The sequence below is a fragment of the Thalassophryne amazonica genome, chromosome 3 (assembly GCF_902500255.1).
Source record: "Thalassophryne amazonica chromosome 3, fThaAma1.1, whole genome shotgun sequence".
Taxonomy (NCBI): domain Eukaryota; kingdom Metazoa; phylum Chordata; class Actinopteri; order Batrachoidiformes; family Batrachoididae; genus Thalassophryne; species Thalassophryne amazonica.
In genome coordinates this window covers 120775407-120797627 of record NC_047105.1, presented here as the reverse complement: position 1 = coordinate 120797627, position 22221 = coordinate 120775407, and the positions used below count along the sequence as shown (strand labels likewise).

Here is a 22221-nt window from a genome sequence, read left to right as displayed (position 1 = left end):
ACCTTACTTACACCAGGATCAGTGGTGTAGTCTATGGGGAACGCAGGTAGATGCCATCTACTCACCTAAAAAGACCCGGAATTTCCGTCTACCCACTTCAAATTGCCCCGGGGAACGTGACGGTGTAAATAAAATGAGCGCTTATTGACTGTAATTTTATTTTCTCCCTTTAAGACAGCCATCAGGCGTCCATCACTGCAGAGTGCACCGTATGTGTCCCATCCCCATTCACCGCCATGTCGGGCCAAAACATGCAAGACTAGTGGCACAAACCACTGATCTGTAAAAAAGCAAATGTGTCAGAGGACTGCTCATTTATGGAACAGTTTTCTGAAGAAAAATCCTTGGAAATGTTTTTTATTGTTGTGTTACTTAAGAATTTCTGATTACTGTTAAAAAAGTTTAGAATACTTGTAATTAAAATAGCTAAATAAATCAATAAATGGTTCTTTAGCAACCTTTCATCTATAAATTAAAAGCACCTGTTATTTCAGATTAGATAATTTCTTGTTTAACATAAGGAACCTCGGACATTTATTTTTAGACAAAATAACATGGAAATTTGTACATTTTTTTTAAGTCTGGTAGATTATTTATATCTCATTTCAACCAGAAAAACACACTGTAAATAAATACAAATGTTTATTATAAATGCAACAGGAAATAATTTAACAACACGAGTAACTGCAGTGATTGTAAAGCAGGATTTCTGTGACATAAACCTCATGATGAATTTTTTTTAATGGTCATTTCAACTTGTAATTTCGCCAAAATATGTCATTTCTAAAATATGAATTTGAGCACAATAAGTGGAGAGCTTCTACCTATGCAAATGTGTTTTGACTTTGATTCGTGGACATTTTTAATGATCCATTCATTCATTGTTAAAATATAAAATGAAACAGCTTTTTAAAAAATAATAGTTTTGCCCGTAATCTACAGATGTCTCTTGAGTCCCGTTGGCTGTTGGATAGTTTAGTTTTAAAATGACTGGAATTGGTAAGTGGCATACTCTCTGGTATTAGTTGCATGGTTGTCTTCATACTATACTTTTGTGCCACTGATTTGGCCTATAATGTTTTTGTCATGGGTTGAAAAGGTTTCTGCAAAGTAAAGCATCTACCACATTTTCATTGTTGTATGTGAATTTTCTGGGAGCGAGCTTCTGTCCCGGCTTCTGTCCTTCAGCCTAGCTGCTGTTTTAATGTAACTTAACATATACTAATACTAGCTTGTTTATACTGGGTAGGTTTCTTAATGGACCACAAAGCCTACAGGTTCCAGTCCCCCGTCTGGACCTGATGATGGACTGTCAACTTCAACAGAAATTGTGGTAGGAGGCGTGAGGCTCTGCAGCCAGTGCAGGCTCATGTAGACCGGTGTGTTCTGTTTTGTTTTTGTTTATGCGTCTAAACTGTACACAAACAACATGGGGGCATGCAGATTATATGAAGGGTGAATCTTGCAGCTGCTGAATTTGACAGTACAGGCTCATATCCGGTTCTAAATAGAGGGAGGAAAAGTGAACTCTTGCAATATACTACTATAGTACTTGGGAGGCAATAATCTGCTCCTTATTATTGTTAAGAGAACTTTTCTTTCTTAATAACAAGGAGTCACAGTCTTTTTTTTTTGAGTGACTGTGACTTAAAGTTGTCTTATTTACTGTTAAACAATACACGGTAGCTTGCATATGATAGTTTTGGCTGGATTTAAAGATTGTTTATTCCTGGTTTATGACCTGATTAAATTAGGTTTTCAGATGCCAAAAACTAAATGTATTTGATCTTTGTATTTTTGAATCACCCTTTTAGATTTACTGTTGTATACTGTATTTTGCAATTGGTGCAAATTACTTACTTACATTCTGACACATTTCTCACATTTATAGTGGCAAATATAGAATATAAATGATCAGATGGAAAGTATTTGTTGTTATGGTGTTAAAAATGTTAATAACCGGGGGCGCATACGCACGGGGTTGATGACGGGCAAAAAACACAGTCTACCCACTTCAAAAATGTAGACTACACCACTGACCAGGATGTTAATCAAATCAATGCTGGCTATTCTCAGGATAAAGTACTTATATCCACAGTTTCAAATTGCATAAGTCAAATGGTGTCCACTTTATGGTCTGTAGTTTTCTCTGGGCCCCTCCCCAATCGGACCGGGAGTGACATGTTTAGCCGCATGTTCTCCTTGAATTTCTGGCTGTCTGAGTGGTGTCCAAAAAATGAGGTGGGCTTCATAGATAATTGGCAAAGCTTCTGGGGAAAACCTGGTCTTGTTAGGAGAGACATTATCCATCCCACTTTGGATGGAACAGCTCTCATTTCTAGAACTCTGGCCGATTTTCTGAAATCCTCCAAACCGTGACTATCCAGGGTTGGGACCAGGAAGCAGAGTTGTAGTCTTACACACCTCTCTGCAGCTTCTCTCCCCCTGCCATCCCCTCATTACCCCATCCCCGTAGAGACGGTGCCTACTCCCAGACCACCAGTAACCAGCAAAAATCTATTTAAGCATAAAAATTCAAAAAGAAAAAATAATATAGCACCTTCAACTGCACCACAGACTAAAACAGTTAAATGTGGTCTATTAAACATTAGGTCTCTCTCTTCTAAGTCCTGATAGTAAATGATATAATAATTGATCAACATATTGATTTATTCTGCCTTACAGAAACCTGATTACAGCAGGATGAATATGTTAGTTTAAATGAGTCAACACCCCCGAGTCACACTAACTGTCAGAATGCTCGTAGCACGGGCCGAGGCGGAGGATTAGCAGCAATCTTCCATTCCAGCTTATTAATTAATCAAAAACCCAGACAGAGCTTTAATTCATTTGAAAGCTTGACTCTTAGTCTTGTCCATCCAAATTGGAAGTCCCAAAAACCAGTTTTATTTGTTATTATCTATCGTCCACCTGGTCGTTACTGTGAGTTTCTCTGTGAATTTTCAGACCTTTTGTCTGACTTAGTGCTTAGCTCAGATAAGATAATTATAGTGGGCGATTTTAACATCCACACAGATGCTGAGAATGACAGCCTCAACACTGCATTTAATCTATTATTAGACTCAACTGGCTTTGCTCAAAATGTAAATGAGTCCACCCACCACTTTAATCATATCTTAGATCTTGTTCTGACTTATGGTATGGAAATTGAAGACTTAACAGTATTCCCTGAAAACTCCCTTCTGTCTGATCATTTCTTAATAACATTTACATTTACTCTGATGGACTACCCAGCAGTGGGGAATAAGTTTCATTACACTAGAAGTCTTTCAGAAAGCGCTGTAACTAGGTTTAAGGATATGATTCCTTCTTTATGTTCTCTAATGCCATATACCAACACAGTGCAGAGTAGCTACCTAAACTCTGTAAGTGAGATAGAGTATCTCATCAATAGTTTTACATCCTCATTGAAGACAACTTTGGATGCTGTAGCTCAGGGGTAGGCAACCTGTTCCAGAAAGAGCCATGAGGGTGCAGGTTTTCTTTGCAGCCACTGAATCCACCAGGTGATTTCACTGATTAATTGATTCCATCTGCTCAAAGTGATATTAATCAGTAAAATCACCTGGTGGAGTCAGTGGCTGCAAAGAAAACCTGCACCCTCATGGCTCTTTCTGGAACAGGTTGCCTACCCCTGCTGTAGCTCCTCTGAAAAAGAGAGCTTTAAATCAGAAGTGCCTGACTCCGTGGTATAACTCACAAACTCGCAGCTTAAAGCAGATAACCCGTAAGTTGGAGAGGAAATGGCGTCTCACTAATTTAGAAGATCTTCACTTAGCCTGGAAAAAGAGTCTGTTGCTCTATAAAAAAGCCCTCCATAAAGCTAGGACATCTTACTACTCATCACTAATTGAAGAAAATAAGAACAACCCCAGGTTTCTTTTCAGCACTGTAGCCAGGCTGACAAAGAGTCAGAGCTCTATTGAGCCGAGTATTCCTTTAACTTTAACTAGTAGTGACTTCATGACTTTCTTTGCTAATAAAATTTTAACTATTAGAGAAAAAAATTACTCATAACCATCCCAAAGACGTATCGTTATCTTTGGTTGCTTTCAGTGATGCCAGTATTTGGTTAGACTCTTTCTCTCAGATTGTTCTGTCTGAGTTATTTTCATTAGTTACTTCATCCAAACCATCAACATGTCTATTAGACCCCATTCCTACCAGGCTGCTCAAGGAAGCCCTACCATTATTTAATGCTTCGATCTTAAATATGATCAATCTATCTTTATTAGTTGGCTATGTACCACAGGCTTTTAAGGTGGCAGTAATTAAACCATTACTTAAAAAGCCATCACTTGACCCAGCTATCTTAGCTAATTATAGGCCAATCTCCAACCTTCCTTTTCTCTCAAAAATTCTTGAAAGGGTAGTTGTAAAACAGCTAACTGATCATCTGCAGAGGAATGGTCTATTTGAAGAGTTTCAGTCAGGTTTTAGAATTCATCATAGTACAGAAACAGCATTAGTGAAGGTTACAAATGATCTTCTTATGGCCTCAGACAGTGGACTCATCTCTGTGCTTGTTCTGTTAGTCCTCAGTGCTGCTTTTGATACTGTTGACCATAAAATGTTATTACAGAGATTAGAGCATGCCATAGGTATTAAAGGCACTGCACTGCGGTGGTTTGAATCATATTTATCTAATAGATTACAATTTGTTCATGTAAATGGGGAATCTTCTTCACAGACTAAGGTTAATTATGGAGTTCCACAAGGTTCTGTGCTAGGACCAATTTTATTCACTTTATACATGCTTCCCTTAGGCAGTATTATTAGACAGAATTGCTTAAATTGTCATTGTTATGCAGATGATACCCAGCTTTATCTATCCATGAAGCCAGAGGACACACACCAATTAGCTAAACTGCAGGATTGTCTTACAGACATAAAGACATGGATGACCTCTAATTTCCTGCTTTTAAACTCAGATAAAACTGAAGTTATTATACTTGGCCCCACAAATCTTAGAAACATGGTGTCTAACCAGATCCTTCCTCTGGATGGCATTACCCTGACCTCCAGTAATACTGTGAGAAATCTTGGAGTCATTTTTGATCAGGATATGTCATTCAAAGCGCATATTAAACAAATATGTAGGACTGCTTTTTTGCATTTACGCAATATCTCTAAAATTAGAAAGGTCTTGTCTCAGAGTGATGCTGAAAAACTAATTCATGCATTTATTTCCTCTAGGCTGGACTATTGTAATTCATTATTATCAGGTTGTCCTAAAAGTTCCCTGAAAAGCCTTCAGTTAATTCAAAATGCTGCAGCTAGAGTACTAACGGGGACTAGAAGGAGAGCGCATATCTCACCCATATTGGCGTCTCTTCATTGGCTTCCTGTTAATTCTAGAATAGAATTTAAAATTCTTCTTCTTACTTATAAGGTTTTGAATAATCAGGTCCCATCTTATCTTAGGGACCTCATAGTGCCATATCACCCCAATAGAGCGCTTCGCTCTCAGACTGCAGGCTTACTTGTAGTTCCTAGGGTTTGTAAGAGTAGAATGGGAAGCAGAGCCTTCAGCTTTCAGGCTCCTCTCCTGTGGAACCAGATCCCAATTCAGATCAGGGAGACAGACACCCTCTCTACTTTTAAGATTAGGCTTAAAACTTTCCTTTTTGCTAAAGCTTATAGTTAGGGTTGGATCAGGTGACCCTGAACCATCCCTTAGTTATGCTGCTATAGACTTAGACTGCTGGGGGGTACCCATGATGCACTGAGTGTTTCTTTCTCTTTTTGCTCTGTATGCACCACTCTGCATTTAATCATTAGTGATTGATCTCTGCTCCCCTCCACAGCATGTCTTTTTCCTGGTTCTCTCCCTCAGCCCCAACCAGTCCCAGCAGAAGACTGCCCCTCCCTGAGCCTGGTTCTGCTGGAGGTTTCTTCCTGTTAAAAGGGAGTTTTTCCTTCCCACTGTCGCCAAGTGCTTGCTCACAGGGGGTCGTTTTGACCGTTGGGGGTTTTACGTAATTATTGTATGGCCTTGCCTTACAATATAAAGTGCCTTGGGGCAACTGTTTGTTGTGATTTGGCGCTATATAAATAAAATTGATTGATTGATTGATTCTCAAAACATTAAAATTACTGTTCTGGATGCTCAGAATGCATCTAAGCTTATCTAGAAACCGTTGGCTTCTGGGGGCCTAAAGCCTATGGGCTTCGGTCAGGTGGGCTTGCACTTTGTCCCCCCAATTTCTAGTTCTAAATTGCACCCTTGCAAGGCGCTCACTACACACCAGGAGCAACTCAGGGATTAAGGACCTTGCCCAGGAAAATGGTGCTGCAGAATCATTACTACAACTTTACACCCACAAAACAAAAATAACGCACTGGCTCATAATCATAGGGGAACTACTTTAGGTGCTATATAGCACCAGGTATGCAGCACCACTTAAAGGTGCTATCTAGCAACTAAAGTGTTTCACTTATAATTATGAGCCAAAGAATCACTTTCTGTTTTGTGTGCAATGGTCACTAGTGATATAAAAACAAATACCTCTGCCTTTCATTTTGGTAGAAATCTGTATTGTGAGTTGCACTGAACAGCTGGAAGCCTGCCAGCTGCATTAAATAGTCCAGAATGGATCCATACAGCCATGCTTCTGTGAATCGCAGAGTAGAAGAGGCAGAAAAGTCTTTGTATTCCCCCAGCAGTAGCTGAGATTCATCTTGTTTGTAGTACAGTGAATAAATATTTGAGGAAACTGTTCCCAGTAGCGAACTGCAGGATTTGTATCGACAGAGACACAGACTGCACTGACACGGCCATCATGGTTCTTCTGTATTTCACTACATGAACAAAGGTCTGTTCCTGATGGATTTCACATGCTTTTTGGGAGGATTGATACTAAAAAAATTGTCTGATTTCATGGCAGCTTTTCTGAAAAGTTGCAGTGCATGTTGTGATGAGTGTTGACATGTTTTGTGTTGTGTGTTGGGGGGTTTGGCTGGACATTTTTGTGTTGTTTTCTTTTCTTTGCTCTCCAGGTGGTATGCAAACTGGTTTTTGTCTGTGGAGAAGGTGCTGGCAGAAGAATCCTTCACCCTCATCAACATTATTGGCTGCACTTGTGGAGGATGTTCATGTGCAGGCCTAATGACTTGCAGCACCTGTGGATGATGCTCACGTGCAAACTTAAAGACTTTCAGCTGAAGCAGATAATGAGATGGCGTTCTGCATTTAAGCCATGAGTGATTCGAGCAGAATTGCCGGGAACTCGACTTTGTGATGTTCGTTTGTGAGACGCTGAGGACCGTGCCTGGGTTTGACACATCATGCCTGTGAAGGAGGACGGGTGAGGGACACATGCTGTCAGCACACATCAGAGGTGATGATTGTCTGAATAAGTGTTAACAGTAATTTGGTATTTTGTTACGCAGTATATTTGAACATTGATGAGAATTGTGCAGCTCGCTTCTCACTGCCGTGGCGTACGGAATGATGATCCTCCACCTGTTGTGAGAAGCTGCTCATTTACATAAAGCTTAAATTCAGACCTGAATGTGTTGCTGATAGTGTGTGCCTCTGAAGGATATTTGCTGAAGCTCTGTTGACTTACCTCACCTTTTCCATCCTTCACAGAGTCAGTTTGTCGTATCCACCTGGGGGGTGTTTGGTGGTGAATCTGAGTCCAGAAGCGTCGGGCTTCGATCCATTTGGGCGCTGGAGAGCGCGCCGTCCTTCACCTCGCCAGACAACCGCACATTTATGTTGTACACAAATTATTGCACAAAAGGGAAATAAATGTGTTTTGTTTTTGGAACCGCTTTCTGGTTATTTTAGCGCTGGGTTCAGTCAGACGCTGGTCCGCTCCTCAACTCGCGTCTGCACATAACAGTTTTGCAATGAAATGGCAGGAACAAGTGAAAATTGCAAATGATGTTTTTGTATTAAAAGGGTTATATTAATAGGGTCTGTAAAGGAATATTTGAAACATCTCTGATGCTTAGTTATCATATTACAGGCAAACATGTCATATGTTATCAAATACAAAGGATACTGACCTTGTTTGACCAATACTTTGGACAATTTATTAAGCCTTTTATTTCAACCTATACTTTGCATCAATTTTTTACCAAAATTAGAGCAACTTTAAAGTGGATATGATACTTAAAGACAACATAGTAGTGCTATGTTACTAAAAAGATTAATCCAGGTTTTGAGTATATTTCTTATTGTTACATGGGAAACAAGGTACCAGTAGATTCAGTAGATTCTCACAAATCCAACAAGACCAAGCATTCATGATATGCACACTCTTAAGGCTATGAAATTCCCAGGAGTCACCCACTAAACCCTGAGAAACATATTTCAGTATTGATTCTATGTTTATGAATGTGTAGTGGTTTCTCTTCATTGTGTTGTGTGATTGACTCCTCCCACTTCCTCCACTCGAGAGGCAAACTCACAATCTCCTGTATGGGAGGTGGACACTCTGTCCAGTTGGCTAAAACTCAGACTCTGGCCCGAGTAGCCAAATTATCCTTTGGCTGTTGTGGGAGTGAGGCCTATGGGCTACCATATTATCAGAAAAAAATAATAATAATAACAACCACCTTGAGTCATGGCAGAGGAAGAGGAAGACAGACATCTTGCTTCAATTTGAAGTCTTTACTTTATTACTGCGGGTGCGCCATCTCTGAAGCACATTAGCAAAACCTCAGAATATATACAGACTGGTTCACATGGTGGTGGTGGGGGTGTGTGTGTGTGTGTGAAAAACATATGCACAGTGACTCCTGCTGCCCTGTCACACATGCAGTAAAAGGTGCTATAAGTAACTGTTTTTGTTTCCCCCCAATTAGACATCAGACGAGCTACAGCTTTTCAAGACCAAAGCAAGAATTTCCTCTTTGATCACTCATTGCCAATCCAGATTAAGGGGCTTTCACAGTGGCGTATTCATACAGGTGCTCATTACAGCGTATTGTCTATGCTGTAATGAGCAGCTCTCCGCCCACTTCGCGAGGAGTTTTTTCTCAATACGCAGCCATATGTTGAGGGCTACGCGCGTAGGATGGAAGAAATTAAACCTGTTTAATTTTCTTCGGCGTACAGCACAGCATGGAGCCTTTGCGCGAGAACACGCAGCGCCGTGCTACTGTCTGCTATTGTGAGCGCGCCCACACTTCAACACGGTACTGGGCGCCACTTCACACCTCCTGCCGGGCTCCATTGTTCTTCACTATAAATACTGCAAGATCATTGCTGCACTTTTATTGGACTCATTATTTGAGGACTGTTCACCGTTGCGAAGCTGACTGTTGTCATTTAATTTCTGGTCATTTTTTATTTTTTTGGGCAGCTTTTTTGTGTCCCACAGTTTTGTTTTTATTCCTGCCCGCATTTTATTCTTCTGGGCCACTTTTTAAATTTCTCCCTTGGGCTGCATTTCATTATATCCGAAAAATGCCGAACAAGCCCACATCTCCTGCTCCTTCGGCTTCCATTGATGTGGAGTCATCATCGCCACCACTCTCCGAGCGAGCGGCACCCACTGAGCCCCTGGCAAAGAGGAAACGGCAGGCGAAACTTCCGCCACTTAAATTTTCAACGGAGCGGGAACATGTCGAGATCATGGAGTGGGTTCAGCTCCACCCCATGTTATACGACAAGTCTTAGGACGACTTCTGCAACCGGGAGGCCAAACTGCAGTTATACGCTCAAAAGGCGAGGGACTTGGGCGTGGAAGGTGTCGGCGATGAACCAGCTCTACATCTGCAGACCTGGGTCAAAACCCAGCGAGACAAAGTTGGCCGATTGATGAAGACGGCAAAAGGAGTTTCGGGAAGTGGCGCGGTCGGGATGACGGCGGAGAATGCACGTTTCCTGAAACGCTTTGGCTGGATTCATCAATACCAGAACATTAAAAATGTCTGTACCAGTGTCGGTGGATTGGTAAGTACATGCCATTCTTTTTTGAGTATTGTATTTTTAAAATGTAGTAATTGTTGCTTTTAAGAACGTGTGAACAAGTTCCTTATTTACTTTTTAAGCACCTCATTTTTTGCGCCGCCAAAAGAAGTGTGTTTGCGCTTTTGGCGTGCCAAAAAAGTGTGTTTTGCTTTGCGCACCAAGTGTTTGTGCTTCGCGCACCCAAAGTGTGTTTGCGTGCTAAAACATTCGGTGTGTGTGCTCGCCCCCCTCAGTATGTGTTTGTATGTGTGTATAGAAGAAATTGATGCTCAAAAAGCAGTTTTTATGTGTTTTTTGTGCGCTGTGCGCACCAAGTGTTTGCGCCTCGCTTCACGTGCCAAAAGTGTGTTTGCGCGCCAAAACATTCGGTGTGTGTACCGACAGGAGAGAACTTAAAAAAAAGGGGGAAGTGGCTTTTTATAGAGGCATAAAATCACGCTGAATTTCAAGCGCAGCGATGTGTTCTGCTCAGCTGTCTGGAGAGAACTGAAAAAAATGGGGAAGTGGCTTTTTATAGTGGCAAAAGAAACACGCTGTGCACACATAAACACGCAGCTATAGGAACGGAATGAACACTCAAGGTACGCGCGCACTCCGGGTGTATTAAAATAGCCACACACGCCGCAATACGCAGCTCTACTAACGGAATGCACAACAGAAAAAAACGAGCACACGCATATTTGGGGCGTATTTCAATGACTCACAATGCCGCAATGAGCAGCTGTACGAATACGCCACTGTGAAAGCCCCTTGTCATCTTGGATATAGTAGCAATGCAATGCTGTTTCTTTCTAAACTTGGGGAGGAGTAACAGCTTCACAGGGAAGGACTCACACGTGCACAAACAAGATTCTCATACAGTAATGTTCAGAATAATAGTAGTGCTATGTGACTAAAAAGATGAATCCAGGTTTTGAGTATATTTCTTATTGTTACATGGGAAACAAGGTACCAGTAGATTCAGTAGATTCTCACAAATCCAACAAGACCAAGCATTCATGATATGCACACTCTTAAGGCTATGAAATTGGGCTATTATTAAAAAAAGTAGAAAAGGGGGTGTTCACAATAATAGCAGTGTGGCATTCAGTCAGTGAGTTCGTCAATTTTGTGGAACAAACAGGTGTGAATCAGATGTCCCCTATTTAAGGATGAAGCCAGCACCTGTTGAACATGCTTTTCTCTTTGAAAGCCTGAGGAAAATGGGACATTCAAGACATTGTTGATTGGGGAGGGGAAAACTTATACACAGGTGCAAAAAATTATAGGCTGTTCATCTACAATGATCTCCAATGCTTTAAAATGGACAAAAAAAAAAACCAGAGACGCGTGGAAGAAAATGGAAAACTACCATCAAAGTGGATAGAAGAATAAGCAGAATGGCAAGGGCTCACCCACTGATCAGCTCCAGGATGATCAAAGACAGTCTGGAGTTACCTGTAAGTGCTGTGACAGAAGATGCCTGTGTGAAGCTAATTTTATTTGCAAGAATCCCCTGAAAAGTCCCTCTGTTAAATAAAAGACATGTGCAGAAGAGGTTACAATTTGCCAAAGAACACATCAGCTGGCCTAAAGAGAAATAGAGGAATATTTTGTGGACTGATGAGAGTAAAATTGTTCTTTTTGGGTCCAAAGGCTGCAGACAGTTTGTGAGACGACCCTCAAACTCTGAATTCAAGCCACAGTTCACAGTGAAGACAGTGAAGCATGGTGGTGCAAGCATCATGATATGGGCATGTTTCTCCTACTATGGTGTTTGTTGTGTGTTGGGGGGGTGTGGCTGGACATTTTGGTGTTCTTTTCTTTTCTTTGCTCTCCAGGTGGTATGAAAACTGATTTGTCTGTGGAGAAGGTGCTGGCAGAAGAGTCCTTCACCCTCATCAACAGTATGTGCAGCACCTGTGGATGGTGCTCACGTGCAGCTTTAAAGACTTTCAGCTGAAGCAGATAATGAGATGGCGTTCTGCATTTAAGCCATGTGTGATTCAAGCAGAATTGCCGGGAACTCGACCTTGTGATGTTCGTTTGTGAGACGCTGAGGACCGCGCCTGGGTTTGACACATCGTGCCTCTGAAGGAAGAAGGGTGAGGGACACATGCTGTCAGCACACATCAGAGGTGATTAATTGTTTGACTAATTGTTGATAGTAACTTGGTATTTTGTTACGTAGTATATTTGAATTGTGATGAGAGTTGTGCAGCTCGCTTCTCACTGCCGTGGCATGGGGACAACTGATCCTCCACCTGTTGTGAGAAGCTGCTCATTTGCATAAAGTTTAAAATACAGACCTGAATGTGTTGCTGATAGTGTGTGTCTTTTGAAGGATATTGGTTGTAACTGCTGACTTACCTCACCTCTTCTATCCTTCGCAGAGAGTCGGTTTGTCGTGTCCACCTGGGGGGTGTTTGGCGGTAACAGTGAGTCCAGAAGCGCCGGGCTTCGATCCTTTTGGGCGCTGGAGAGCGTGCCAGCCTTCACTCCACCTGAATGACGCTGTTTTAGTTTCTACACTTTATTATGCACCAGAGGTTGAAAAAATAAATTGTTTTTGTTATTGGAACCGCTTTCTGGTTATTTTAGCGCTGGGTTCCGTCGGACGCAGGTCCGCTCCTCAACCCGCGTCGACACATAACAGTGTTGGGCCTATATATCACATAGCAGGTATCATAGATCAGTTTGGATATGTCAAAATACTTGAAGAGGTCATGTTGCCTTATGCTGAAGAGGACATGCCCTTGAAATGGGTGTTTCAACAAGACAATGACCCCAAGCATACTAGTAAACCAGCAAAATCTTGGTTCCAAACCAACAAAATTAATGCCTCGCAGATGTGAAGAAATCATGAAAAACTGTGGTTATACGAGGTCTATCCAAAAAGTAATGGACCTTTTTATTTTTTTCAAAAACTATATGGATTTGAATCACGTGTGATTGCATCAGCCAAGCTTGAACCTTCGTGCGCATGCGTGAGTTTTTTCACGCCTGTCGGTTGTGTCATTCGCCTGTGAGAACGCTTTGAGTGAGCACTGGTCCCCCCCCTCATCGGATTTTCATTGTCAGGGAAATGCCGTGAATGGCGCGGACAAAACCACAGGAATTCACGCGTCAGGACGGAGCCACATGGTGCAAAGCAATGCCGTGATGAAGCCTCACAGGACATGTTCTGGTATGTCCAGCTAATCCACAATTTCTCAGATAGTCACACGACTGAAAAGCCACCGAAAGCCGTCTGAAAGCCATCTGAAAGCCGTCCTGTGGGACCAACACGGAGGTGGTTTTGTGTCGCGCCATTTGCGGCACGGTGGCGCATTCCTCCGCTCCTCTTTCCATGACAAAAACTCCTGTAACAGTGGAATGTGCCGAAAAAGTCTTGATGTCCACATCTTCTGCCATTTCTGTGGTAGTCAGACGACATCCCGGATCAACACAGTGTTCAGTTTGGAAATGATCTGGTCATTTGAGCCTGTCGATCGCTGCTCGGAACGCTGCACACTCTCAGCCGCTGTGGGCGGTCTTTTAACCGGCTGTAACACTCCTCAGTCTGTGTGATCCCCATAAAATCGTCCTTGAAAGCCATCTGAATTTAGCGAATGGTGTCCACCTGGCTGTCTCTCACAGTTTCTGGAAAAATTTGATGCAGCAAAGCTCCAAATCATTCAGACATTTCCCTGACAATAAAAATCCGACGAGAGGGGTGGACCAGTGCTCACTCAAAGCCTGCCCACCGGTGAATGACGCAACCGACAGGCGTGAAAAAACTCACGCATGCGCACGAAGGTTCAAGCTTGGCTGATGCAATCACACGTGATTCAAATCCATATAGTTTTTGAAAAAAATAAAAAGGTCTGTTACTTTTTGGACAGACCTTGTACAACTAAATACTAGTTTAGTGATTCACGGGATTGCTAAAAAAGCAGTTTGAACATAATAGTTTTGAGTTTGTAGCGTCAACAGCAGATGCTACTATTATTGTGAACAAGATACAAGATAATTTATTAATCATATGCAGGTTAACACAGAGACAACAGTGCAATGAAATGCTTAGGATGAGAAGGACTGTTCAAACTCGCAGGAAGTACTAATAGCATGCAATATAAATACCGAAAATATAAGCATATGCAAAAATAAATAAATAAATAAAATAATAATAATAATAGTCAGCAGTAGTCAAGCTGTAGTATTCACAGGTTGTAGTATTGTTCATATTGCAGATAGTATTATTGCACATGACATATTGCACAGTTGTGTAGCAAGTTATTGCACAGGTAATAATAAATAGTAAAAACTGAGATGAGTTATGAAAGGTAAGGTGGTGACATACAAGATACAGTCACATTGATAACAGCAATAGACATATAGTGTTAAAGAAGTGGCTTAGTGCAGTGTTATTATCATAGTTCTGTGTTGTTTAGAGTTCAGTAGTCTGACAGCCTGTGGATAGTAACTGTTCCTGAGTCTTTTGGTACGGGCTGGCAGACTGCTATACCTCCTGCCAGAGGGTAACAGTTTGAATAGTCCTTTTGCGGGGTGAGTGTGATCCTTAATGATGCTGCGTGCCTTACGTTGGCACCGACTGTGGTAAATGTCCTGGATGGTGGGAAGACTGCTGCCAGTGAGGTCCTCAGCCGTGCACACCACCCTCTGCAGTGCTTTCTGACTCTGGCTGGTGCAGCTTCCGTACCACACTGTGAGGCAGCCCGTCAGCACACTCTCGATGATGCACCTGTAGACGTTCGTGAGGATGGTGGTGTTCGTGCCAAACTTCTTCAGCCTTCTCAGGAAGTAGAGTCTCTGCCGGGCTTTCTTAACCACAGTGTCTGCATGTAAGGTCCAGGATAAGTCCTCGGTGATGTGGACGCCGAGGAACTTTAAACTGCTGACCTGCTCCACCTCGGTGTTGTTGATGTGGATGGGGGAGTGCTGACCTCCGCGCTGTCTCCTGAGGTCCACTATCATCTCCTTAGTTTTGCTGACATTCAGAGAGAGGTTATTCTCCTGGCACCAGCTGGTCAGTGATTTCACCTCATCTCTGTAGGCAGTCTCGTTGTTGTCAGTGATGATGCCCAAGATGGTGGTGTCGTCAGCAAACTTGAGGATCACGTTAGAGCAGTGCTTGGCTGTACAGTCATACGTGAAGAGGGAGTAGAGAAGTGGACTGAGAACACAGCCCTGAGGAGCACCCGTGCTGAGGACAAGTGTGGAGGAGAGGTGTCTGCCGATTCTCACCGCCTGTGGTCTGTTAGTGAGGAAGTCCAAGATCCAGAAGCATATGGACTTCTCCAGGCCTAGGGCAGTGAACTTGGTGACCAGTTTGGACAGGATTATGGTGTTGAATGCTGAGCTGTAATCAATCGAGCATTCTCACATATGTATTCCCCTTCTCCAGATGGCTGAGGGAGGTGTGAACTGCCAGAGCAATGGCGTCCTCTGTCAACCTGTTTGCTCTGTATGCAAACTGCAGGGCATCTAGGGTGTCGGGGAAGGAGGCACAGATATGTTTCTTAATGATCCTCTCAAAGCACTTCATGATGACAGATGTGAGTGCTATGGGCCCAAAGTCATTTAGGCAGGTTGCTGTAGGGTTCTTTGGGATAGGAACAATGGTGGAGGTCTTAAGGGTGGTGGGCACAATAGACAAGCTCAGTGACAGATTGAAGATGTTGGTAAACACCTCAGCGAGTTGGTCAGCGCAGACTTTCAGCACCCGCCCTGGGATGCCGTCGGGCCCAGGAGCCTTACGAGGGTTTACTTTCACCCCTTTTTTACTTATTTTTTACTAATAGCCCAATTTCATAGCCTTAAGAGTGTGCATATCATCAATGTCTTGTTGGATTTGTGAGAATCTACTGAATCTACTGGTACCTTGTTTCCCATGTCACAATAAGAAATATACTCAAAACCTGGATTAATCTTTTTAGTCACATAGCACTACTATTATTCGGAACACTACTGTACATTAAAAATACACCTGTGGCCATCCTGGCTGACTGTGTAAACAAAGAACAGAAAAGCTCAGATTACAACACACAGAGGCAGTGTTCATTCTCTGCACAGGACACCACTATAGTTTAACACAGAAAAAAAAAAGTTTTCTGCTCTGTTGTGTAAAATTTTATAACGAGCAGAAAAAAAAAATCACATATTTTCTTTCCAAGCTGGATAATAGTTTTTTTCTGTGTTCAGTTTTCCACCATGAGAATAATGTAACTAAATGTATGGTGGTTTATCAGCAAACAATTAAGCTTGTTCCACTTCTTTAACTGCACAAAATGTTAAAATATGTAGCTACAACAAAAACACTAACAGGTGAAAAAACTGCATGTTGATTTTAATGGTGTACCTGAATGCACCAAGCTCAGTGCAACTCAGGAAAAGTCAGAAAAAGTGGTCTTCATGAGGCATGACAAATAGTTTCAAAGAGCTAATCTTTCACCTGAAAGAACAGATCTCTGTCACAGATTTGGTCATCCGTCTCACTGTTTATTAACATGGTGTTTTTGAGTGGTGCATTAAATCAAACGCAATATTTGACAACCTGTTCACTCAGCTGACATCTCGAGTTGTTGCAACTCTTTGTGGAAACAGGAGAAAACAAAGAACTGAAGCAAGAGGATGAGGAAGTCACAAAGAATAAAGTGAGGTGAATGAGTCAAAACACATCACTCCATCATAAAACGGCACTGACATTAGCCGCTTGGAGAATACAGTTGTGCTCAAAAGTTTACATACCCTGGCAGAATTTTTGCTTTTTCGCCATTTTTAAGAGAATATGAATGGCAACATAAAAACTTTTTTTTCACTCATGGTTAGTGGTTGGGTGAAGCCATTTATTGTCAAACAACTGACAAGAGAACTACCCAAATGAACCTGATCAAAAGTTTACATACCCCTGTTCTTTATACTGTGTATTGCCCCTTTAACATCGACAGCTTGGAGTCTTTTGTGGTCGCTGTGGACGAAGCTCTCTGATGGTATAACTGCCACTGAATATGTTTTGGACTTTATTTACATCAATTACAAAGAAATACAAACAATATGGTAAATCTGCATGGAGTAGACAGTTCTCAAGAACTGAGTGACTGTGCAAGAAGGAGAAGAGTGAGGAAAGCCACCAAGACACCCAGATAACCCAGGAGAAGTTATGAGCTTACATGGCTGTGATTGGAGAAATTATGCATAGTACAAGCTTTTCATTTTGTATCACCAGTTATCCATCTTCATGATGAAGTGGAATAGAGGAGGATTTTCTTAAAAAGAAGACCTAAAAGTTTAGCTACAAATTGCCAGAAGGTACATCTGAGATGCAAGCCTGGATTTGATCTGTTTTGGTGAAAGAAAATCCTTCTCTGCTCTACTCCACTATGAAGCCAAGAGTAGTACTTTGATATCTTGACTGTGTGCTTAGGTTCATTGTCCTGCTGAAAGATGAACCGTCGCCCCAGACTGAGGTCAACAGGACTCTGGAGCAGGTTTTCATCCAGGATGTCTCTGTACATTGCTGCATTCATCTTTCCCTCAACCCTGACTAGTCTCCCAGTTCATTCCACTGAAAAACATCCCCACAGCATGATGCTGCCACCACCATGTTTCACTGTAGGGATGGGGCCTGATTTTTTTTCAAACAAGACCCTGGCCTAAACGCCAAAGAGTTCAATCTTTGTCTCATTAGACCAGAAAATTGTTTCACATGTTCTGAGAGTCCTTCAAGTGCCTTTTAGCAAACTACAGGTGGGCTGCCATGTGCCTTTTACTGAGGAGTGATTTCTGTCTGGCCACTCCACCACCATACAGGTCTGATTGGTGGATTACTGCAGAGATGGTTGTCCTTCTAGAAGATTCTCCTCTCTCCACAGAGGAATGCTGGAACTCTGACAGAGTAACCATTGGGTTCTTGGTCACCTCCTTGACTAAGGACCTTCTCCCCTGATTGCTCAGTTGAGAGCAACCAGCTATAGGAAGATTCCTAGTGGATCAGAACTTTTTCCACTTAGGCCACTGTGCTCATTGGGACCTTCAAAGCAGCAGAAATATTCCTGTGCCTTTGTGCCTCAAGCCAATCCTGTCTCAGAGGTCAACAGACAATTCCTTTCACTTCATGCTTGGTTTGTGCGCTGACATGCACTGTCAACTGTGGGACCGTGTATGTACATGTAGACAGGTGTGTGCCTTTCCAAATCATGTCCAATAAACTGTCAGTAACTAGTCTGTTTCCCAGGAGGAGTCTATGTCAGACCATCAACAACTCCACTTCACATTTAAGGCCGGAATAATAGAACCAGTTGTAGAAACCCATGAGGACAGACTTGGATTATTACCATAAGACCCTGGCATTGCTCATGGGGGGTAGAATTGTCAGATGTAAGACTGTACAACAGATAGAAAGTGAGGTTTCCAGGAATCTGTGTTGAGGGCCTATGAGATGACTTGTCTGCAGAAGACCTGGAAGCCTGGTAAGCAGCCATCATGGTGGATACCAGAGCTAACAGGACTCCAGTAAGAAGTCAGAGCCAAGTGGTGCAGATATAGACCTCAAACATCTAGAAAAGATGGGAGCAACATGTTAAGACTCAAAATAGTTACAAAGCAGCCATTAAGAAAGCCAAAAGACTTTCCTAGAGAACCTTTTGTAGAGAGGTGGAGGGACAAAGTGCCTCCTCCAAACTGTACAGAATCTTAGGGGAGGATCCAGTCAGTTACCTGCAGTTTGTTTATTCACCACAGGGCATTCTGAACACCCAGTTGAATGTCCTGAAGAATCTGTTCCAGGTACACTTCCCGGGGACTAATGCGCCTTTCACACCGCACACTTTGGAAGTGGCAGAGGCATCACGATTTGCTCTTAAAGCATTATTTTCAATGAGACATGTTGCTTTTTAGATGCGGCAGAAGTGTCACATCTAAAGCCGAGCTAATGTGACATTTCTGCCGGGAGCGCCAATTACTGCTTGTCAACAGGCTTCCGTGGTCAAAGTTCAACACAATCCAACTTTCACTGTTCTGAGCTGTGACGTAGCTTCGCGCTGTCCAATAGAAATGATGCGTCAGGCCAAAACATGGAAGACTACTGGCAGAATCCACTGATCTCTACAAAACAAATGTGTCACAGGACTGCTCATTTATACAAAGCAGTTTTCTGAAGAAAAACCAAACCCTTGCAAATGTTTTTATTTTTACCTCAAAATTAATTTCTGATTACTGTAAAAAAAAAGTTTAGAACACTTGTGATTAAAAAAGACAATAAAAGATTCTTTACAAAGCTTTCTTCATCTGTAAATTAAAACCATAACTTACCTGTTATTTCAGATTAGATTATTTCTTGTTTAACATAAGGAACCTTGGACATTTATTTTTGAACAAATAAAAAAGCATGGAAATTTGTACATTTTTAAGTCTGGTAGATTATTCATATCTCATTTCAACCTGAAAAAGACACTGTAAATAAATACAAATGTTTATTATAAATGCAACAGGAGATAATTTATCAATGACTGCAATGTGATTGTTAATGAGACATAAACCTCATGATGAAATCATTTTTTAATTTAGTGATTTCAACATTTATGTCTTCGTTGACTATGTGATTGTTTGAATGTTGCAATCAGGACAAAGCAATTTCTAAAATATTGTGAATTAAGATTTGAATATTGTTAAGATTGTAAATGTTTTAAAATTATGCAAAACCAGGGCAGGGCTTCTTCTACCTTCACGGACATGTTTAATGATCCAAAATAGTTGGGTTTTTTGTTTGTTTTTTAGGAGGTGTTGGTTTGCTGGACTCTCAGGCCATTTAATTTAACCAGATGAAAGTCTCCTCTGCAGCTTTGTCCTCTGGTGGAGTTTTTAAAGACACTTTCTCCCATATTGAAGAGCAGAGATGTCTTCATCAGACTGGACTTCAGGGTTTTATGTTCAGCTCATCACTTGAAGTTTTTGAAGTGTGTCTGCACAGCACATATTCCTGATTGTGGGACAAATAAAAATTCTATTTTAAAATATAAAGAAACACTAAACAGTTAAAAATAATACAAATGAAAAAAAGGAAAAAGTTATTTATAGTTGAGTTTTTATGGTCTCAGAATTAACAAAAACTCTGCAAAAAAAAAAAAAAAAAAAAAAGAGAATTATTTCCAAGTTAACCCTCTGGGTAATTCTGATAGTTACACACTCTTTGTTTGAGCACGTGAGATTGTCATCAGAGGTGCTCCGTGTGCTTTCACTTTCACTGTGCGTAATGGCGCAGGGCACACTGATTATGTACTAATAGTATGTACTCATTGGAGCACCCAGGGGGCTATTCAAATGGGCAACTAGTAACATATCACTCCTGAAAATGATCTTTGGCTTTTCACGTGAGGTAAATCTGCCCTACGATTGGATTTTGGAAAACCATGTGACGGTGAACCAATTCCGATTGGACACTCACATTGCCCATGTCATCACACAGCTTCTTTGAGGAGTACAAAGATGGCCGATGGTTCGAAAGTCCACGGAGTTAACTTTTCAGCAAAAAAAAAGTAAGTTTCTATCTTATATCATTAAAACGTTATTTATAATTTAGTAAAGCTTGGTCTTAGCTGTCGTATATGGCTCCAGAGGGCTAAAACATTCACTCAGCTGACTGTGATTCTGCAGCTAAAAGGCTAAGATAACATTAGCTGAACATTAAATCTTCAGAAGCGCACATCACAATTTATTTTTAAATTATTCTAACCTCAGACATATTTGCATTAGTAACCTCCGTTGCTTAAACTGGGTGTTTTTATATATCCATAAGTGAGGAATTTCGGACTGAGTGTGTCTGTTCCATCACCCCAGCTGCCTGCCTCGGTCTGCCCAGGGATGAGACCTGAACCCCAGCTGCTCCATGCGGGTCAGCCCGCTGCCGCGGTTCGATGGATATCCCACCAAGTAGTCAGTCCACCTCGGCTCGGCATTACTGCAAAAAGTAGCTGAAAAAAGCTTCTCCCAGCAAAGTGATGGAAGAATCGTTCGACTGCTGTTTTTTAAAACTTTTTTGTGGTTTTATTGACACAAATCCAACATGGCGATTGCTCAGCTTTCTCAGGAAAAAATCAGACTGAAAATCCCTGCCCCCTTGAGGCATCTGATGTGACATCATGACACGTTGGGAGGCGTTCCCTGAAGCATATAAAGCATGCGGTGTGAAAGGCCCATAATGAGGAGCACCCAGTGGATGAGCCTCCTTGTGTCCCCACTGTGGAAGAGTAGACTATAGCGGTTAAGAGAGTTAATCAAACTAGATTGGAATGGGCAATCAATTTGTTTGGCCCATACAAAATTAGTGGCATTGATAGGTTTTTCCCTGCTGTTCTACAGAAGGACTTGGAGTTCTAATCAATATTATAACTAAGGTGTATCAAGCATGTCTAGCTAATGGCTATGTTCCCAAATTGAGGAGATGAGCCAGGGTGATTTTCTACCCAAGCCGAGCAAACCTTCTTACAAAGAAACAAAAGCATTTAGACCTATCAGTCTCACATCATTCCTTTTAAAAAGTTTGGAGAGACTAATTAATAATGTCAGAGATGGTGTCCTTAAAAGGTCACCACTCAATTTAAGGAAACATACATATCAAGCAGGGCTCTCCACAGAGACTGCGATGCATGATCTTGTTATGAGAATTGAGAGAACCCTGTCTCGTTGACAGCATGGATTAGATTGTTTTCTCAGTATTCAGGGAGCATTTGATAATGCATCAGTTGATTCTATCAACGTACCTCTGCAGTCCAAACATGTCGGGGAGCTCAACTAAGTTTGTGGTTCCAAAGCCCTTTGTAGGGGTGTCAACTGCTGTGCAGGAGACCACCCTCCAGAACTGGATCAGGAAGTAGCACCACAAACAATAGCAGTGCTTGAGTAACTGCAGGCATGCAAGATAGCTCATGAAAGGACCAAACTTAAGGTTTTCCAGGGAGCTAGTTGGCCAGCCTTGAAGTATAATAAGTACAGTAGTTGGGACTCTCACAGGTCACAACCTAGTGAACAGACATGGAATGGTAATGATCTCAACAGACCCCAACCCTAACTTAACCTACCCCAGGTGTACTCCGAATAAACTGTAGAAACATCTCAAGAAAATAGGATTCACCTGAGCTCAATTTTGAGCTTCATGGCAAAGGCTGTGAATACTTACATAAATGTGATTTCTTAGTTTTTTTTTTGTGATCTTTTTTTTTTTTAATCTAAATACATATTAAGAGCCAAGTGGCCTCTGTATGTATGTGTGCATGCATGCATGCATGTGTATGGCA

At 41.7% G+C, this 22221-nt stretch overlaps 1 long non-coding RNA gene across 1 annotated transcript; it reads right to left on the bottom strand.

The window, feature by feature from the left end:
* Positions 1-2853: 2853 nt before the first annotated feature.
* LOC117508012 lies at positions 2854-20865 on the bottom strand. Its single transcript, XR_004559942.1, has 3 exons — positions 20685-20865; positions 17133-17135; positions 2854-2864 (listed from the first exon to the last, which is right to left on the bottom strand). It is a non-coding gene; the product is annotated as an uncharacterized LOC117508012 (long non-coding RNA).
* Positions 20866-22221: the final 1356 nt, after the last annotated feature.